Source organism: Ascaphus truei, chromosome 10 (assembly GCF_040206685.1).
Source record: "Ascaphus truei isolate aAscTru1 chromosome 10, aAscTru1.hap1, whole genome shotgun sequence".
NCBI classification, from domain to species: domain Eukaryota; kingdom Metazoa; phylum Chordata; class Amphibia; order Anura; family Ascaphidae; genus Ascaphus; species Ascaphus truei.
Window position 1 is genome coordinate 56,082,194 of NC_134492.1, and position 20,454 is coordinate 56,102,647.

A 20,454-nucleotide genomic window follows, 5' to 3' on the forward strand; every position below is an offset into this window, starting at 1 on the left:
CCATCCCGTCATTCCCATATACCACCATCTCCCAAAGATCCACAAGACTTTGGTCGACCCTCCTGGTCGGCCAATAGTCTCTAGTATTGGATCTTTGGGAGATGGTTTGTCTCAATATGTAAATGAATACCTACAGCCATTTGTAAGGGAATTGCCCTCTTTCATTTTGGATTCGGGGGACCTATTGACTAAATTACAAAAAATCACATGGAAACAGGACTATTTGTGGGTTACCATGGATGTGGTCTCCCTATATTCGATCATACGACATGATCTGGGTATGACAGCTGTCCGCCATTTTATAGAATGTCCAGGTAGTTCTATACTCACTACTACATTTATTATGGAATCAATACTTTTTTTACTCACTCACAATTATTTTCTTTTTGAGCACCAATTTTATTTACAACTTCGGGGTACGGCAATGGGGACAAGTTTTGCCCCCTCCTATGCCAACCTTTTTATGGGGTGGTGGGAGAACACCTTTATCTATGGTAGCACAAACACTTATAGGCACAATATTGTTTTTTATAAACGCTTTATTGATGACCTTATATTTATTTGGCACGGGAGCACTGACACACTATTAGAGTTTATTAACTATCTAAATGACAACACTTCAGATATTCACCTCACTGTCAATTATCATTCACATCACATAAGCTACCTGGATATGCTTTTTTATATAGATATTCACCAAACCATACAATCTGATGTGTATAAAAAACCAAACTCAAGGAACTAATTTCTTAGAGCGGACAGCTGTCACCCAAGATCCGTCATAAAGGGAATACCCAAAGGTCAGTACCTCAGGCTGAGGAGAAATTGCTCAACCCACAGCGACTTCGTTACTCAGTCTGGGGAATTGACAAAAAGATTTATAGACAGAGGGTATGATCGGGAGACACTCCAAGCCACATTACAGGAAGTCTCAGAAATTGAACGTGAAACTATACTACCCTCCGGGTCCAGAGTGGGGGATGGCTCTCGCCACAAAAATAAGAAAAAAGGAATTATGGAAGAGAGGACTTGTCCTTTGTTCATTTCCCAATTTAACAAATCAAGTTATCAAGTAAATAAAATTGTTAATAAGCATTGGGAATTACTAAAAATGGACCCCATACTCCGCAACTACACGGAGGAAGGCCCAAAATTTGTATATAGAAGAGCTAAAACATTGGCCACATTCCTATCACCTAGCGTAATATCTACACCTGTGAAAGATCAAGAACAATTCCTTACTAAGGGATCATATAGATGCAATCATTGTAGTATGTGTAGCTTTATGAAGCCTGCTCGACATGTCTTCTCCCACAGTCCACATAGACGCTATACTATATATAGTTTTATTAACTGTAACACTACTTTTGTGGTGTATCTTATCACCTGTGGCTGTGGGAAGAGATATGTCGGTAGGACTACAAGGGCATTAAAAACTAGGATGCAGGAACACTGTAGATTGATTCGCAAACAAGACACCAATCATCCTGTGTCCAAGCATTTTACGGAATGCAGACAAGGTGGTATAAATAGCTTCTCATTTATGGGCATAGAGAGGATAATCCAAAAGGAGAGAGGGGGAAATACTGTTAAAACATTAGACTGTAGAGAATCCTTCTGGATATTCACACTAAACACCAGGTACCCAGAAGGGATGAATGTAGAATGGAATATTACCCATTTTCTGAAATAAATGTTCCAATGACCCCATTGTATTATATATATGACTGGAGCAACCCCTCACTACTTCATCCCATCTCCTAATGGTCTATCCATTACCTAAATCATCTATCCCTTGACATCGCCCTGTCTTATTTGGTTTATATATTCATATTTATCCAAATAATATATTCTGGTCCCTCTGGAACTATACATATTGTATTAAATGACTGAAACAAGGCTTGCATGCATTCTTTTATCCTCGTATTGATCTGATCACAGCTTAATAAAATGGTTTATTAATAAAATTGTTTATTAGAAAAACTTCTGTATAAATGGACTATTATCCACAATACATAGTACGCTACTCTGTAGTGATACATTAATATTATAAACGTCACAAATAATATAACCTCCACTCCATTAATATGAGCAGGCAATCTGCTGTTCTTCAAATATGTGTATAAAGATATAAAATCTTTTTAATTTGTTTTAATAAAATTATACTATATATACATCTTTACAAATATATATATAATTTTTATACCATTTTTTTAATTAATAAAGTATTTTGTTATCATTATTTTGCCTAAATCCACATATATGATTAAGTTAGGGTTTAAATAGGTGTGTATATATATGCATTCTCTATACATGCTTATTTGTTTTATAGTTTGTTCTGTGTAAATAAATATGTACATTTTTTGACTTAGTTGATATATGTGTAAATCTATTAGTTAGTAATAATTTCTTATAGTATATATGGAATATTTTGTATAGTACTTTTGATTTATGTACAGTCTTTACTGTTTTGTCATGTAAGAGGTGAGTGTGCAAGCTGTTTGCCCAGTTTCAGTGCCTTGAGTGGTATATTATTGTTCACATAACATGCATTATTTAATTATATAGCTTTCCCCTAGCAGGCTGTGGATTGACATCATAGTCTTTAGGCTGGGGGACTTAGAGGCCTCATCTGCGCATGCGCAGCATACGGAGAGTGTGGAAGGATCTCACAGGGCCATCAGAGGCGTGCTCTCAGTAAAGGCTGCACATATGGGCTTACCGATCCTGATTGAGCTCGGCTGAGGCTTGCTGGAGATTCAGAGACACTCTGGCGCGCGGCGCATGCGCGGCACGATGAATTCCATTGGTCGGATGACGCATCATGACGTCAGTTTTGGCGCGAAAACGGGGCGAACAGCTGCATTTAAACTGACCATTTTTACTGTAACAGCACTTCTTGAAAAAGTTCTTTTGAACGAAACGCGTTGAAGTTTGCTGCTGTCCCACAGCCAGATGTTTGAAAAATAAAGGAATTTTATTGCAAGACCTGCTCTTTCATCATTGCTGTGCGCTGCACACCCTGGCTCTTCTAACTAGATTTAGAATCTATTTCAATTATGAATTTAAAATAACATAAATAGAAAAGTGTTCATAAACTGTTACACATGTTTGAAACTCCTCAATGAATATGGAACTGTGATGTACTTAAAAAAAGAACCGTTGAACTAAACAAAAATCACATTTGATTGTACTAAATTGTAGGAATTGTCAAAATCTTGCTTTCATCTGCTAAATAAATTCACTCTTTGTTTGTCTGTGAATGGAAGCATTAGTGGTTTATTGTACACATTTAAATAGTTACTATTGAGTGTTAATAGCTATTCACTTGTGAGAGCATCAACAATTACCAGTGGTTATCACTCCTTAATGAAGTGTCACCTCAGAGTGCAAGAGTTGCAAAGAACCCTTACAATAACAGAAGTACAAAGAAATATAAAGAGATCATGTGATCATGTATATAGAGAGAAAATGAGTGGTTCTAGGACAAAGTCATAAGGCATACCAAAGAAGTGGAAGAGCTAACAATAGAAACACTGAAGGAGCAGTTAGAAAGAGGAGAAGAGAACCATGAGAGGACTTTGTTAGAGATTCTAATAGAGTATAACATTTGTATCAGTAGAGGCTGGTGAAGGTGGTAAAATAAACAGCAGAGAGGTCAAGTAAAATTAGAAATGAATAGCACCCTTCAAAAATCAAAGTGTGGAGATATGTTGCTGCTTTTGGGGAGGACAGTTGGAATGAGAGGTTTGGAAGCCAGAATGCAATGAGCCAAAGACAATGTGTATTCAGAAAAATGCATAAACATAACTAGACACAACAAAAAATGTGGTGTTGGTGGTATAGTGGTGAGCATAGCTGCCTTCCAAGCAGTTGACCCGGGTTCGATTCCCGGCCAACGCAATATCTTAATTTTAAAATTAAATAATGTGCTATTTACATTTTTAATATTTTTTTCCACATTATTGTTATTGCAGATTTTTTTTTTTATATTCTCATGTATATATATTAAAGGTCAATGTATACAAATCATTCAATGTTTTCCATGATCAATTCTGGTTCTTAATTGTATTAGGAGGAGCCCAAATCTAAAATGAGAAAAGGAAGCAGCCACCACTGTTTTTCACACACATCAGAGAGGAATTATTTCAAATGACAGAGTGCTTGCTTAGCTTTATTTGTATGATCTAATGTCTTCATATGTATTTTTGCATATCATAGTTTTCTTGACATTTGTCAAAACCCGCAACAGGTAACTGTTATCTAGACACATTCTCTTTTCCTTTCTAATGTTTTAACTGAAGCGTATTAGTTGTTTATACTGTAGCAAATACTTTATTTTGTTTAAACCATTGGGTTAAGCCAATGCAAAGAACAAGGAATGCAAAATATGTACAATTAAACGTTTAGAAATGATCTTTGTAAGTAATAATCTTTAATATAGCTTCATATAACATATATGAATTGCGATTGGTAAATACATTACAATGCCATAACTAGCTATTTGATACTAAAGGCAGGAGTGTCAAATAGCAGACTTCTAACTAGATTTAGAATCTATTTCAATTATGAATTTAAAATAACATAAATAGAAAAGTGTTCATAAACTGTTACACATGTTTGAAACTCCTCAATGAATATGGAACTGTGATGTACTTAAAAAAAGAACAGTTGAACTAAACAAAAATCACATTTGATTGTACTAAATTGTAGGAATTGTCAAAATCTTGCTTTCATCTGCTAAATAAATTCACTCTTTGTTTGTCTGTGAATGGAAGCATTAGTGGTTTATTGTACACATTTAAATAGTTACTATTGAGTGTTAATAGCTATTCACTTGTGAGAGCATCAACAATTACCAGTGGTTATCACTCCTTAATGAAGTGTCACCTCAGAGTGCAAGAGTTGCAAAGAACCCTTACAATAACAGAAGTACAAAGAAATATAAAGAGATCATGTGATCATGTATATAGAGAGAAAATGAGTGGTTCTAGGACAAAGTCATAAGGCATACCAAAGAAGTGGAAGAGCTAACAATAGAAACACTGAAGGAGCAGTTAGAAAGATGAGAAGAGAACCATGAGAGGACTTTGTTAGAGATTCTAATAAAGTATAACATTTGCATCAGTAGAGGCTGGTGAAAGTGGTAAAAAAAACAGCAGAGAGGTCAAGTAAAATTAGAAATGAATAGCACCCTTCAAAAATCAAAGTGTGGAGATATGTTGCTGCTTTTGGGGAGGACAGTTGGAATGAGAGGTTTGGAAGCCAGAATGCAATGAGCCAAAGACAATGTGTATTCAGAAAAATGCATAAACATAACTAGACACAGCAAAAAATGTGGCGTTGGTGGTATAGTGGTGAGCATAGCTGCCTTCCAAGCAGTTGACCCGGGTTCGACTCCCGGCCAACGCAGTGTCATAATTTTAAAATTAAATAATGTGCTATTTACATTTTTAATATTTTTTTCCACATTATTGTTATTGCAGATTTTTTTTTTATATTCTCATGTATATATATTAAAGGTCAATGTATACAAATCATTCAATGTTTTCCATGATCAATTCTGGTTCTTAATTGTATTAGGAGGAGCCCAAATCTAAAATGAGAAAAGGAAGCAGCCACCACTGTTTTTCACACACATCAGAGAGGAATTATTTCAAATGACAGAGTGCTTGCTTAGCTTTATTTGTATGATCTAATGTCTTCATATGTATTTTTGCATATCATAGTTTTCTTGACATTTGTCAAAACCCGCAACAGGTAACTGTTATCTAGACACATTCTCTTTTCCTTTCTAATGTTTTAACTGAAGCGTATTAGTTGTTTATACTGTAGCAAATACTTTATTTTGTTTAAACCATTGGGTTAAGCCAATGCAAAGAACAAGGAATGCAAAATATGTACAATTAAACGTTTAGAAATGATCTTTGTAAGTAATAATCTTTAATATAGCTTCATATAACATATATGAATTGCGATTGGTAAATACATTACAATGCCATAACTAGCTATTTGATACTAAAGGCAGGAGTGTCAAATAGCAGACTTCTAACTAGATTTAGAATCTATTTCAATTATGAATTTAAAATAACATAAATAGAAAAGTGTTCATAAACTGTTACACATGTTTGAAACTCCTCAATGAATATGGAACTGTGATGTACTTAAAAAAAGAACAGTTGAACTAAACAAAAATCACATTTGATTGTACTAAATTGTAGGAATTGTCAAAATCTTGCTTTCATCTGCTAAATAAATTCACTCTTTGTTTGTCTGTGAATGGAAGCATTAGTGGTTTATTGTACACATTTAAATAGTTACTATTGAGTGTTAATAGCTATTCACTTGTGAGAGCATCAACAATTACCAGTAGTTATCACTCCTTAATGAAGTGTCACCTCAGAGTGCAAGAGTTGCAAAGAACCCTTACAATAACAGAAGTACAAAGAAATATAAAGAGATCATGTGATCATGTATATAGAGAGAAAATTAGTGGTTCTAGGACAAAGTCATAAGGCATACCAAAGAAGTGGAAGAGCTAACAATAGAAACACTGAAGGAGCAGTTAGAAAGATGAGAAGAGAACCATGAGAGGACTTTGTTAGAGATTCTAATAAAGTATAACATTTGCATCAGTAGAGGCTGGTGAAAGTGGTAAAAAAAACAGCAGAGAGGTCAAGTAAAATTAGAAATGAATAGCACCCTTCAAAAATCAAAGTGTGGAGATATGTTGCTGCTTTTGGGGAGGACAGTTGGAATGAGAGGTTTGGAAGCCAGAATGCAATGAGCCAAAGACAATGTGTATTCAGAAAAATGCATAAACATAACTAGACACAGCAAAAAATGTGGCGTTGGTGGTATAGTGGTGAGCATAGCTGCCTTCCAAGCAGTTGACCCGGGTTCGATTCCCGGCCAACGCAGTGTCTTAATTTTAAAATTAAATAATGTGCTATTTACATTTTTAATATTTTTTTCCACATTATTGTTATTGCAGATTTTTTTTTTATATTCTCATGTATATATATTAAAGGTCAATGTATACAAATCATTCAATGTTTTCCATGATCAATTCTGGTTCTTAATTGTAATAGGAGGAGCCCAAATCTAAAATGAGAAAAGGAAGCAGCCACCACTGTTTTTCACACACATCAGAGAGGAATTATTTCAAATGACAGAGTGCTTGCTTAGCTTTATTTGTATGATCTAATGTCTTCATATGTATTTTTGCATATCATAGTTTTCTTGACATTTGTCAAAACCCGCAACAGGTAACTGTTATCTAGACACATTCTCTTTTCCTTTCTAATGTTTTAACTGAAGAGTTTTAGTTGTTTATACTGTAGCAAATACGTTATTTTGTTTAAACCATTGGGTTAAGCCAATGCAAAGAACAAGGAATGCAAAATATGTACAATTAAACGTTTAGAAATGATCTTTGTAAGTAATAATCTTTAATATAGCTTCATATAACATATATGAATTGCGATTGGTAAATACATTACAATGCCATAACTAGCTATTTGATACTAAAGGCAGGAGTGTCAAATAGCAGACTTCTAACTAGATTTAGAATCTATTTCAATTATGAATTTAAAATAACATAAATAGAAAAGTGTTCATAAACTGTTACACATGTTTGAAACTCCTCAATGAATATGGAACTGTGATGTACTTAAAAAAAGAACAGTTGAACTAAACAAAAATCACATTTGATTGTACTAAATTGTAGGAATTGTCAAAATCTTGCTTTCATCTGCTAAATAAATTCACTCTTTGTTTGTCTGTGAATGGAAGCATTAGTGGTTTATTGTACACATTTAAATAGTTACTATTGAGTGTTAATAGCTATTCACTTGTGAGAGCATCAACAATTACCAGTGGTTATCACTCCTTAATGAAGTGTCACCTCAGAGTGCAAGAGTTGCAAAGAACCCTTACAATAACAGAAGTACAAAGAAATATAAAGAGATCATGTGATCATGTATATAGAGAGAAAATGAGTGGTTCTAGGACAAAGTCATAAGGCATACCAAAGAAGTGGAAGAGCTAACAATAGAAACACTGAAGGAGCAGTTAGAAAGATGAGAAGAGAACCATGAGAGGACTTTGTTAGAGATTCTAATAAAGTATAACATTTGCATCAGTAGAGGCTGGTGAAAGTGGTAAAAAAAACAGCAGAGAGGTCAAGTAAAATTAGAAATGAATAGCACCCTTCAAAAATCAAAGTGTGGAGATATGTTGCTGCTTTTGGGGAGGACAGTTGGAATGAGAGGTTTGGAAGTCAGAATGCAATGAGCCAAAGACAATGTGTATTCAGAAAAATGCATAAACATAACTAGACACAGCAAAAAATGTGGCGTTGGTGGTATAGTGGTGAGCATAGCTGCCTTCCAAGCAGTTGACCCGGGTTCGATTCCCGGCCAACGCAGTGTCTTAATTTTAAAATTAAATAATGTGCTATTTACATTTTTAATATTTTTTTCCACATTATTGTTATTGCAGATATTTTTTTTTTTATATTCTCATGTATATATATTAAAGGTCAATGTATACAAATCATTCAATGTTTTCCATGATCAATTCTGGTTCTTAATTGTATTAGGAGGAGCCCAAATCTAAAATGAGAAAAGGAAGCAGCCACCACTGTTTTTCACACACATCAGAGAGGAATTATTTCAAATGACAGAGTGCTTGCTTAGCTTTATTTGTATGATCTAATGTCTTCATATGTATTTTTGCATATCATAGTTTTCTTGACATTTGTCAAAACCCGCAACAGGTAACTGTTATCTAGACACATTCTCTTTTCCTTTCTAATGTTTTAACTGAAGCGTATTAGTTGTTTATACTGTAGCAAATACTTTATTTTGTTTAAACCATTGGGTTAAGCCAATGCAAAGAACAAGGAATGCAAAATATGTACAATTAAACGTTTAGAAATGATCTTTGTAAGTAATAATCTTTAATATAGCTTCATATAACATATATGAATTGCGATTGGTAAATACATTACAATGCCATAACTAGCTATTTGATACTAAAGGCAGGAGTGTCAAATAGCAGACTTCTAACTAGATTTAGAATCTATTTCAATTATGAATTTAAAATAACATAAATAGAAAAGTGTTCATAAACTGTTACACATGTTTGAAACTCCTCAATGAATATGGAACTGTGATGTACTTAAAAAAAGAACAGTTGAACTAAACAAAAATCACATTTGATTGTACTAAATTGTAGGAATTGTCAAAATCTTGCTTTCATCTGCTAAATAAATTCACTCTTTGTTTGTCTGTGAATGGAAGCATTAGTGGTTTATTGTACACATTTAAATAGTTACTATTGAGTGTTAATAGCTATTCACTTGTGAGAGCATCAACAATTACCAGTGGTTATCACTCCTTAATGAAGTGTCACCTCAGAGTGCAAGAGTTGCAAAGAACCCTTACAATAACAGAAGTACAAAGAAATATAAAGAGATCATGTGATCATGTATATAGAGAGAAAAGGAGTGGTTCTAGGACAAAGTCATAAGTCATACCAAAGAAGTGGAAGAGCTAACAATAGAAACACTGAAGGAGCAGTTAGAAAGATGAGAAGAGAACCATGAGAGGACTTTGTTAGAGATTCTAATAAAGTATAACATTTGCATCAGTAGAGGCTGGTGAAAGTGGTAAAAAAAACAGCAGAGAGGTCAAGTAAAATTAGAAATGAATAGCACCCTTCAAAAATCAAAGTGTGGAGATATGTTGCTGCTTTTGGGGAGGACAGTTGGAATGAGAGGTTTGGAAGCCAGAATGCAATGAGCCAAAGACAATGTGTATTCAGAAAAATGCATAAACATAACTAGAGACAGCAAAAAATGTGGCGTTGGTGGTATAGTGGTGAGCATAGCTGCCTTCCAAGCAGTTGACCCGGGTTCGATTCCCGGCCAACGCAGTGTATTAATTTTAAAATTAAATAATGTGCTATTTACATTTTTAATATTTTTTTCCACATTATTGTTATTGCAGATTTTTTTTTTATATTCTCATGTATATATATTAAAGGTCAATGTATACAAATCATTCAATGTTTTCCATGATCAATTCTGGTTCTTAATTGTATTAGGAGGAGCCCAAATCTAAAATGAGAAAAGGAAGCAGCCACCACTGTTTTTCACACACATCAGAGAGGAATTATTTCAAATGACAGAGTGTTTGCTTAGCTTTATTTGTATGATCTAATGTCTTCATATGTATTTTTGCATATCATAGTTTTCTTGACATTTGTCAAAACCCGCAACAGGTAACTGTTATCTAGACACATTCTCTTTTCCTTTCTAATGTTTTAACTGAAGCGTATTAGTTGTTTATACTGTAGCAAATACTTTATTTTGTTTAAACCATTGGGTTAAGCCAATGCAAAGAACAAGGAATGCAAAATATGTACAATTAAACGTTTAGAAATGATCTTTGTAAGTAATAATCTTTAATATAGCTTCATATAACATATATGAATTGCGATTGGTAAATACATTACAATGCCATAACTAGCTATTTGATACTAAAGGCAGGAGTGTCAAATAGCAGACTTCTAACTAGATTTAGAATCTATTTCAATTATGAATTTAAAATAACATAAATAGAAAAGTGTTCATAAATTGTTACACATGTTTGAAACTCCTCAATGAATATGGAACTGTGATGTACTTAAAAAAAGAACAGTTGAACTAAACAAAAATCACATTTGATTGTACTAAATTGTAGGAATTGTCAAAATCTTGCTTTCATCTGCTAAATAAATTCACTCTTTGTTTGTCTGTGAATGGAAGCATTAGTGGTTTATTGTACACATTTAAATAGTTACTATTGAGTGTTAATAGCTATTCACTTGTGAGAGCATCAACAATTACCAGTGGTTATCACTCCTTAATGAAGTGTCACCTCAGAGTGCAAGAGTTGCAAAGAACCCTTACAATAACAGAAGTACAAAGAAATATAAAGAGATCACGTGATCATGTATATAGAGAGAAAATGAGTGGTTCTAGGACAAAGTCATAAGGCATACCAAAGAAGTGGAAGAGCTAACAATAGAAACACTGAAGGAGCAGTTAGAAAGATGAGAAGAGAACCATGAGAGGACTTTGTTAGAGATTCTAATAAAGTATAACATTTGCATCAGTAGAGGCTGGTGAAGGTGGTAAAAAAAACAGCAGAGAGGTCAAGTAAAATTAGAAATGAATAGCACCCTTCAAAAATCAAAGTGTGGAGATATGTTGCTGCTTTTGGGGAGGACAGTTGGAATGAGAGGTTTGGAAGCCAGAATGCAATGAGCCAAAGACAATGTGTATTCAGAAAAATGCATAAACATAACTAGACACAGAAAAAATGTGGCGTTGGTGGTATAGTGGTGAGCATAGCTGCCTTCCAAGCAGTTGACCCGGGTTCGATTCCCGGCCAACGCAGTGTCTTAATTTTAAAATTAAATGATGTGCTATTTACATTTTTAATATTTTTTTCCACATTATTGTTATTGCAGATATTTTTTTTTTTATATTCTCATGTATATATATTAAAGGTCAATGTATACAAATCATTCAATGTTTTCCATGATCAATTCTGGTTCTTAATTGTATTAGGAGGAGCCCAAATCTAAAATGAGAAAAGGAAGCAGCCACCACTGTTTTTCACACACATCAGAGAGGAATTATTTCAAATGACAGAGTGTTTGCTTAGCTTTATTTGTATGATCTAATGTCTTCATATGTATTTTTGCATATCATAGTTTTCTTGACATTTGTCAAAACCCGCAACAGGTAACTGTTATCTAGACACATTCTCTTTTCCTTTCTAATGTTTTAACTGAAGCGTATTAGTTGTTTATACTGTAGCAAATACTTTATTTTGTTTAAACCATTGGGTTAAGCCAATGCAAAGAACAAGGAATGCAAAATATGTACAATTAAACGTTTAGAAATGATCTTTGTAAGTAATAATCTTTAATATAGCTTCATATAACATATATGAATTGCGATTGGTAAATACATTACAATGCCATAACTAGCTATTTGATACTAAAGGCAGGAGTGTCAAATAGCAGACTTCTAACTAGATTTAGAATCTATTTCAATTATGAATTTAAAATAACATAAATAGAAAAGTGTTCATAAACTGTTACACATGTTTGAAACTCCTCAATGAATATGGAACTGTGATGTACTTAAAAAAAGAACAGTTGAACTAAACAAAAATCACATTTGATTGTACTAAATTGTAGGAATTGTCAAAATCTTGCTTTCATCTGCTAAATAAATTCACTCTTTGTTTGTCTGTGAATGGAAGCATTAGTGGTTTATTGTACACATTTAAATAGTTACTATTGAGTGTTAATAGCTATTCACTTGTGAGAGCATCAACAATTACCAGTGGTTATCACTCCTTAATGAAGTGTCACCTCAGAGTGCAAGAGTTGGAAAGAACCCTTACAATAACAGAAGTACAAAGAAATATAAAGAGATCATGTGATCATGTATATAGAGAGAAAATTAGTGGTTCTAGGACAAAGTCATAAGGCATACCAAAGAAGTGGAAGAGCTAACAATAGAAACACTGAAGGAGCAGTTAGAAAGATGAGAAGAGAACCATGAGAGGACTTTGTTAGAGATTCTAATAAAGTATAACATTTGTATCAGTAGAGGCTGGTGAAGGTGATAAAAAAAACAGCAGAGAGGTCAAGTAAAATTAGAAATGAATAGCACCCTTCAAAAATCAAATTGTGGAGATATGTTGCTGCTTTTGGGGAGGACAGTTGGAATGAGAGGTTTGGAAGCCAGAATGCAATGAGCCAAAGACAATGTGTATTCAGAAAAATGCATAAACATAACTAGACACAGCAAAAAATGTCGCGTTGGTGGTATAGTGGTGAGCATAGCTGCCTTCCAAGCAGTTGACCCGGGTTCGATTCCCGGCCAACGCAGTGTCTTAATTTTAAAATTAAATAATGTGCTATTTACATTTTTAATATTTTTTTCCACATTATTGTTATTGCAGATTTTTTTTTTATATTCTCATGTATATATATTAAAGGTCAATGTATACAAATCATTCAATGTTTTCCATGATCAATTCTGGTTCTTAATTGTATTAGGAGGAGCCCAAATCTAAAATGAGAAAAGGAAGCAGCCACCACTGTTTTTCACACACATCAGAGAGGAATTATTTCAAATGACAGAGTGCTTGCTTAGCTTTATTTGTATGATCTAATGTCTTCATATGTATTTTTGCATATCATAGTTTTCTTGACATTTGTCAAAACCCGCAACAGGTAACTGTTATCTAGACACATTCTCTTTTCCTTTCTAATGTTTTAACTGAAGCGTATTAGTTGTTTATACTGTAGCAAATACTTTATTTTGTTTAAACCATTGGGTTAAGCCAATGCAAAGAACAAGGAATGCAAAATATGTACAATTAAACGTTTAGAAATGATCTTTGTAAGTAATAATCTTTAATATAGCTTCATATAACATATATGAATTGCGATTGGTAAATACATTACAATGCCATAACTAGCTTTTTGATACTAAAGGCAGGAGTGTCAAATAGCAGACTTCTAACTAGATTTAGAATCTATTTCAATTATGAATTTAAAATAACATAAATAGAAAAGTGTTCATAAACTGTTACACATGTTTGAAACTCCTCAATGAATATGGAACTGTGATGTACTTAAAAAAAGAACAGTTGAACTAAACAAAAATCACATTTGATTGTACTAAATTGTAGGAATTGTCAAAATCTTGCTTTCATCTGCTAAATAAATTCACTCTTTGTTTGTCTGTGAATGGAAGCATTAGTGGTTTATTGTACACATTTAAATAGTTACTATTGAGTGTTAATAGCTATTCACTTGTGAGAGCATCAACAATTACCAGTGGTTATCACTCCTTAATGAAGTGTCACCTCAGAGTGCAAGAGTTGCAAAGAACCCTTACAATAACAGAAGTACAAAGAAATATAAAGAGATCATGTGATCATGTATATAGAGAGAAAAGGAGTGGTTCTAGGACAAAGTCATAAGGCATACCAAAGAAGTGGAAGAGCTAACAATAGAAACACTGAAGGAGCAGTTAGAAAGATGAGAAGAGAACCATGAGAGGACTTTGTTAGAGATTCTAATAAAGTATAACATTTGCATCAGTAGAGGCTGGTGAAGGTGGTAAAAAAAACAGCAGAGAGGTCAAGTAAAATTAGAAATGAATAGCACCCTTCAAAAATCAAAGTGTGGAGATATGTTGCTGCTTTTGGGTAGGACAGTTGGAATGAGAGGTTTGGAAGCCAGAATGCAATGAGCCAAAGACAATGTGTATTCAGAAAAATGCATAAACATAACTAGACACAGAAAAAATGTGGCGTTGGTGGTATAGTGGTGAGCATAGCTGCCTTCCAAGCAGTTGACCTGGGTTCGATTCCCGGCCAACGCAGTGTCTTAATTTTAAAATTAAATGATGTGCTATTTACATTTTTAATATTTTTTTCCACATTATTGTTATTGCAGATATTTTTTTTTTATATTCTCATGTATATATATTAAAGGTCAATGTATACAAATCATTCAATGTTTTCCATGATCAATTCTGGTTCTTAATTGTATTAGGAGGAGCCCAAATCTAAAATGAGAAAAGGAAGCAGCCACCACTGTTTTTCACACACATCAGAGAGGAATTATTTCAAATGACAGAGTGCTTGCTTAGCTTTATTTGTATGATCTAATGTCTTCATATGTATTTTTGCATATCATAGTTTTCTTGACATTTGTCAAAACCCGCAACAGGTAACTGTTATCTAGACACATTCTCTTTTCCTTTCTAATGTTTTAACTGAAGCGTATTAGTTGTTTATACTGTAGCAAATACTTTATTTTGTTTAAACCATTGGGTTAAGCCAATGCAAAGAACAAGGAATGCAAAATATGTACAATTAAACGTTTAGAAATGATCTTTGTAAGTAATAATCTTTAATATAGCTTCATATAACATATATGAATTGCGATTGGTAAATACATTACAATGCCATAACTAGCTATTTGATACTAAAGGCAGGAGTGTCAAATAGCAGACTTCTAACTAGATTTAGAATCTATTTCAATTATGAATTTAAAATAACATAAATAGAAAAGTGTTCATAAACTGTTACACATGTTTGAAACTCCTCAATGAATATGGAACTGTGATGTACTTAAAAAAAGAACAGTTGAACTAAACAAAAATCACATTTGATTGTACTAAATTGTAGGAATTGTCAAAATCTTGCTTTCATCTGCTAAATAAATTCACTCTTTGTTTGTCTGTGAATGGAAGCATTAGTGGTTTATTGTACACATTTAAATAGTTACTATTGAGTGTTAATAGCTATTCACTTGTGAGAGCATCAACAATTACCAGTGGTTATCACTCCTTAATGAAGTGTCACCTCAGAGTGCAAGAGTTGCAAAGAACCCTTACAATAACAGAAGTACAAAGAAATATAAAGAGATCATGTGATCATGTATATAGAGAGAAAATGAGTGGTTCTAGGACAAAGTCATAAGGCATACCAAAGAAGTGGAAGAGCTAACAATAGAAACACTGAAGGAGCAGTTAGAAAGATGAGAAGAGAACCATGAGAGGACTTTGTTAGAGATTCTAATAAAGTATAACATTTGCATCAGTAGAGGCTGGTGAAGGTGGTAAAAAAAACAGCAGAGAGGTCAAGTAAAATTAGAAATGAATAGCACCCTTCAAAAATCAAAGTGTGGAGATATGTTGCTGCTTTTGGGTAGGACAGTTGGAATGAGAGGTTTGGAAGCCAGAATGCAATGAGCCAAAGACAATGTGTATTCAGAAAAATGCATAAACATAACTAGACACAGAAAAAATGTGGCGTTGGTGGTATAGTGGTGAGCATAGCTGCCTTCCAAGCAGTTGACCCGGGTTCGATTCCCGGCCAACGCAGTGTCTTAATTTTAAAATTAAATGATGTGCTATTTACATTTTTAATATTTTTTTCCACATTATTGTTATTGCAGATATTTTTTTTTTATATTCTCATGTATATATATTAAAGGTCAATGTATACAAATCATTCAATGTTTTCCATGATCAATTCTGGTTCTTAATTGTATTAGGAGGAGCCCAAATCTAAAATGAGAAAAGGAAGCAGCCACCACTGTTTTTCACACAGATCAGAGAGGAATTATTTCAAATGACAGAGTGCTTGCTTAGCTTTATTTGTATGATCTAATGTCTTCATATGTATTTTTGCATATCATAGTTTTCTTGACATTTGTCAAAACCCGCAACAGGTAACTGTTATCTAGACACATTCTCTTTTCCTTTCTAATGTTTTAACTGAAGCGTATTAGTTGTTTATACTGTAGCAAATACTTTATTTTGTTTAAACCATTGGCTTAAGCCAATGCAAAGAACAAGGAATGCAAAATATGTACAATTAAACGTTTAGAAATGATCTTTGTAAGTAATTTTCTTTTATATATCTTCATATAACATATATGAATTGCGATTGGTAAATACATTACAATGCCATAAGTAGCTATTTGATACTAAAGGCAAGAGTGTCAAATAGCAGACTTCTAACTAGATTTAGAATCTATTTCAATTATGAATTTAAAATAACATAAATAGAAAAGTGTTCATAAACTGTTACACATGTTTGAAACTCCTCAATGAAAATGGAACTGTGATGTACTTAAAAAAAGAACAGTTGAACTAAACAAAAATAACATTTGATTGTACTAAATTGTAGGAATTGTCAAAATCTTGCTTTCATCTGCTAAATAAATTCACTCTTTGTTTGTCTGTGAATGGAAGCATTAGTGGTTTATTGTACACATTTAAATAGTTACTATTGAGTGTTAATAGCTATTCACTTGTGAGAGCATCAACAATTACCAGTGGTTATCACTCCTTAATGAAGTGTCACCTCAGAGTGCAAGAGTTGCAAAGAACCCTTACAATAACAGAAGTACAAAGAAATATAAAGAGATCATGTGATCATGTATATAGAGAGAAAATGAGTGGTTCTAGGACAAAGTCATACGGCATACCAAAGAAGTGGAAGAGCTAACAATAGAAACACTGAAGGAGCAGTTAGAAAGATGAGAATAGAACCATGAGAGGACTTTGTTAGAGATTCTAATAAAGTATAACATTTGCATCAGTAGAGGCTGGTGAAGGTGGTAAAAAAAACAGCAGAGAGGTCAAGTAAAATTAGAAATGAATAGCACCCTTCAAAAATCAAAGTGTGTTGATATGTTGCTGCTTTTGGGGAGCACAGTTGGAATGAGAGGTTTGGAAGCCAGAATGCAATGTGCCAAAGACAATGTGTATTCAGAAAAATGCATAAACATAACTAGACACAGCAAAAAATGTGGCGTTGGTGGTATAGTGGTGAGCATAGCTGCCTTCCAAGCAGTTGACCTGGGTTCGATTCCCGGCCAACGCAGTGTCTTAATTTTAAAATTAAATAATGTGCTATTTACATTTTTAATATTTTTTTCCACATTATTGTTATTGCAGATTTTTTTTTTATATTCTCATGTATATATATTAAAGGTCAATGTATACAAATCATTCAATGTTTTCCATGATCAATTCTGGTTCTTAATTGTATTAGGAGGAGCCCAAATCTAAAATGAGAAAAGGAAGCAGCCACCACTGTTTTTCACACACATCAGAGAGGAATTATTTCAAATGACAGAGTGCTTGCTTAGCTTTATTTGTATGATCTAATGTCTTCATATGTATTTTTGCATATCATAGTTTTCTTGACATTTGTCAAAACCCGCAACAGGTAACTGTTATCTAGACACATTCTCTTTTCCTTTCTAATGTTTTAACTGAAGCGTATTAGTTGTTTATACTGTAGCAAATACTTTATTTTGTTTAAACCATTGGGTTAAGCCAATGCAAAGAACAAGGAATGCAAAATATGTACAATTAAACGTTTAGAAATGATCTTTGTAAGTAATAATCTTTAATATAGCTTCATATAACATATATGAATTGCGATTGGTAAATACATTACAATGCCATAACTAGCTATTTGATACTAAAGGCAGGAGTGTCAAATAGCAGACTTCTAACTAGATTTAGAATCTATTTCAATTATGAATTTAAAATAACATAAATAGAAAAGTGTTCATAAACTGTTACACATGTTTGAAACTCCTCAATGAATATGGAACTGTGATGTACTTAAAAAAAGAACAGTTGAACTAAACAAAAATCACATTTGATTGTACTAAATTGTAGGAATTGTCAAAATCTTGCTTTCATCTGCTAAATAAATTCACTCTTTGTTTGTCTGTGAATGGAAGCATTAGTGGTTTATTGTACACATTTAAATAGTTACTATTGAGTGTTAATAGCTATTCACTTGTGAGAGCATCAACAATTACCAGTGGTTATCACTCCTTAATGAAGTGTCACCTCAGAGTGCAAGAGTTGCAAAGAACCCTTACAATAACAGAAGTACAAAGAAATATAAAGAGATCATGTGATCATGTATATAGAGAGAAAATGAGTGGTTCTAGGACAAAGTCATAAGGCATACCAAAGAAGTGGAAGAGCTAACAATAGAAACACTGAAGGAGCAGTTAGAAAGATTAGAAGAGAACCATGAGAGGACTTTGTTAGAGATTCTAATAAAGTATAACATTTGCATCAGTAGAGGCTGGTGAAGGTGGTAAAAAACAGCAGAGAGGTCAAGTAAAATTAGAAATGAATAGCACCCTTCAAAAATCAAAGTGTGGAGATATGTTTGCTGCTTTTGGGGAGGACAGTTGGAATGAGAGGTTTGGAAGCCAGAATGCAATGAGCCAAAGACAATGTGTATTCAGAAAAATGCATAAACATAACTAGACACAGCAAAAAATGTGGCGTTGGTGGTATAGTGGTGAGCATAGCTGCCTTCCAAGCAGTTGACCCGGGTTCGATTCCCGGCCAACGCAGTGTCTTAATTTTAAAATTAAATAATGTGCTATTTACATTTTTAATATTTTTTTCCACATTATTGTTATTGCAGATTTTATTTTTTTATATTCTCATGTATATATATTAAAGGTCAATGTATACAAATCATTCAATGTTTTCCATGATCAATTCTGGTTCTTAATTGTATTAGGAGGAGCCCAAATCTAAAATGAGAAAAGGAAGCAGCCACCACTGTTTTTCACACAGATCAGAGAGGAATTATTTCAAATGACAGAGTGCTTGCTTAGCTTTATTTGTATGATCTAATGTCTTCATATGTATTTTTGCATATCATAGTTTTCTTGACATTTGTCAAAACCCGCAACAGGTAACTGTTATCTAGACACATTCTCTTTTCCTTTCTAATGTTTTAACTGAAGCGTATTAGTTGTTTATACTGTAGCAAATACTTTATTTTGTTTAAACCATTGGCTTAAGCCAATGCAAAGAACAAGGAATGCAAAATATGTACAATTAAACGTTTAGAAATGATCTTTGTAAGTAATTTTCTTTTATATATCTTCATATAACATATATGAATTGCGATTGGTAAATACATTACAATGCCATAAGTAGCTATTTGATACTAAAGGCAAGAGTGTCAAATAGCAGACTTCTAACTAGATTTAGAATCTATTTCAATTATGAATTTAAAATAACATAAATAGAAAAGTGTTCATAAACTGTTACACATGTTTGAAACTCCTCAATGAAAATGGAACTATGATGTACTTAAAAAAAGAACAGTTGAACTAAACAAAAATAACATTTGATTGTACTAAATTGTAGGAATTGTCAAAATCTTGCTTTCATCTGCTAAATAAATTCACTCTTTGTTTGTCTGTGAATGGAAGCATTAGTGGTTTATTGTACACATTTAAATAGTTACTATTGAGTGTTAATAGCTATTCACTTGTGAGAGCATCAACAATTACCAGTGGTTATCACTCCTTAATGAAGTGTCACCTCAGAGTGCAAGAGTTGCAAAGAACCCTTACAATAACAGAAGTACAAAGAAATATAAAGAGATCATGTGATCATGTATATAGAGAGAAAATGAGTGGTTCTAGGACAAAGTCATAAGGCATACCAAAGAAGTGGAAGAGCTAACAATAGAAACACTGAAGGAGCAGTTAGAAAGATGAGAAGAGAACCATGAGAGGACTTTGTTAGAGATTCTAATAGAGTATAACATTTGTATCAGTAGAGGCTGGTGAAGGTGGTAAAAAAAACAGCAGAGAGGTCAAGTAAAATTAGAAATGAATAGCACCCTTAAAAAATCAAAGTGTGGAGATATGTTGCTGCTTTTGGGGAGCACAGTTGGAATGAGAGGTTTGGAAGCCAGAATGCAATGAGCCAAAGACAATGTGTATTCAGAAAAATGCATAAACATAACTAGACACAGCAAAAAATGTGGTGTTGGTGGTATAGTGGTGAGCATA

At 33.3% G+C, this 20,454-nt stretch overlaps 7 non-coding genes across 7 annotated transcripts; all 7 read left to right on the top strand.

Moving 5' to 3' along the window:
* Positions 1–6,848: 6,848 nt before the first annotated feature.
* Positions 6,849–6,920, top strand: TRNAG-UCC (transfer RNA glycine (anticodon UCC)). The gene has a single exon. It is a non-coding gene; the product is annotated as a tRNA-Gly (tRNA).
* Positions 6,921–8,356: 1,436 nt separating this feature from the next.
* Positions 8,357–8,428, top strand: TRNAG-UCC (transfer RNA glycine (anticodon UCC)). Its single transcript has one exon. It is a non-coding gene; the product is annotated as a tRNA-Gly (tRNA).
* Positions 8,429–9,867: 1,439 nt separating this feature from the next.
* TRNAG-UCC (transfer RNA glycine (anticodon UCC)) lies at positions 9,868–9,939 on the top strand. Its single transcript has one exon. It is a non-coding gene; the product is annotated as a tRNA-Gly (tRNA).
* Positions 9,940–11,374: 1,435 nt separating this feature from the next.
* TRNAG-UCC (transfer RNA glycine (anticodon UCC)) lies at positions 11,375–11,446 on the top strand. The gene has a single exon. It is a non-coding gene; the product is annotated as a tRNA-Gly (tRNA).
* Positions 11,447–12,885: 1,439 nt separating this feature from the next.
* On the top strand, positions 12,886–12,957 carry TRNAG-UCC (transfer RNA glycine (anticodon UCC)). The gene has a single exon. It is a non-coding gene; the product is annotated as a tRNA-Gly (tRNA).
* Positions 12,958–15,901: 2,944 nt separating this feature from the next.
* TRNAG-UCC (transfer RNA glycine (anticodon UCC)) lies at positions 15,902–15,973 on the top strand. Its single transcript has one exon. It is a non-coding gene; the product is annotated as a tRNA-Gly (tRNA).
* A 2,945-nt stretch (positions 15,974–18,918) lies between these two features.
* On the top strand, positions 18,919–18,990 carry TRNAG-UCC (transfer RNA glycine (anticodon UCC)). Its single transcript has one exon. It is a non-coding gene; the product is annotated as a tRNA-Gly (tRNA).
* The last annotated feature ends 1,464 nt before the right edge of the window (positions 18,991–20,454 follow it).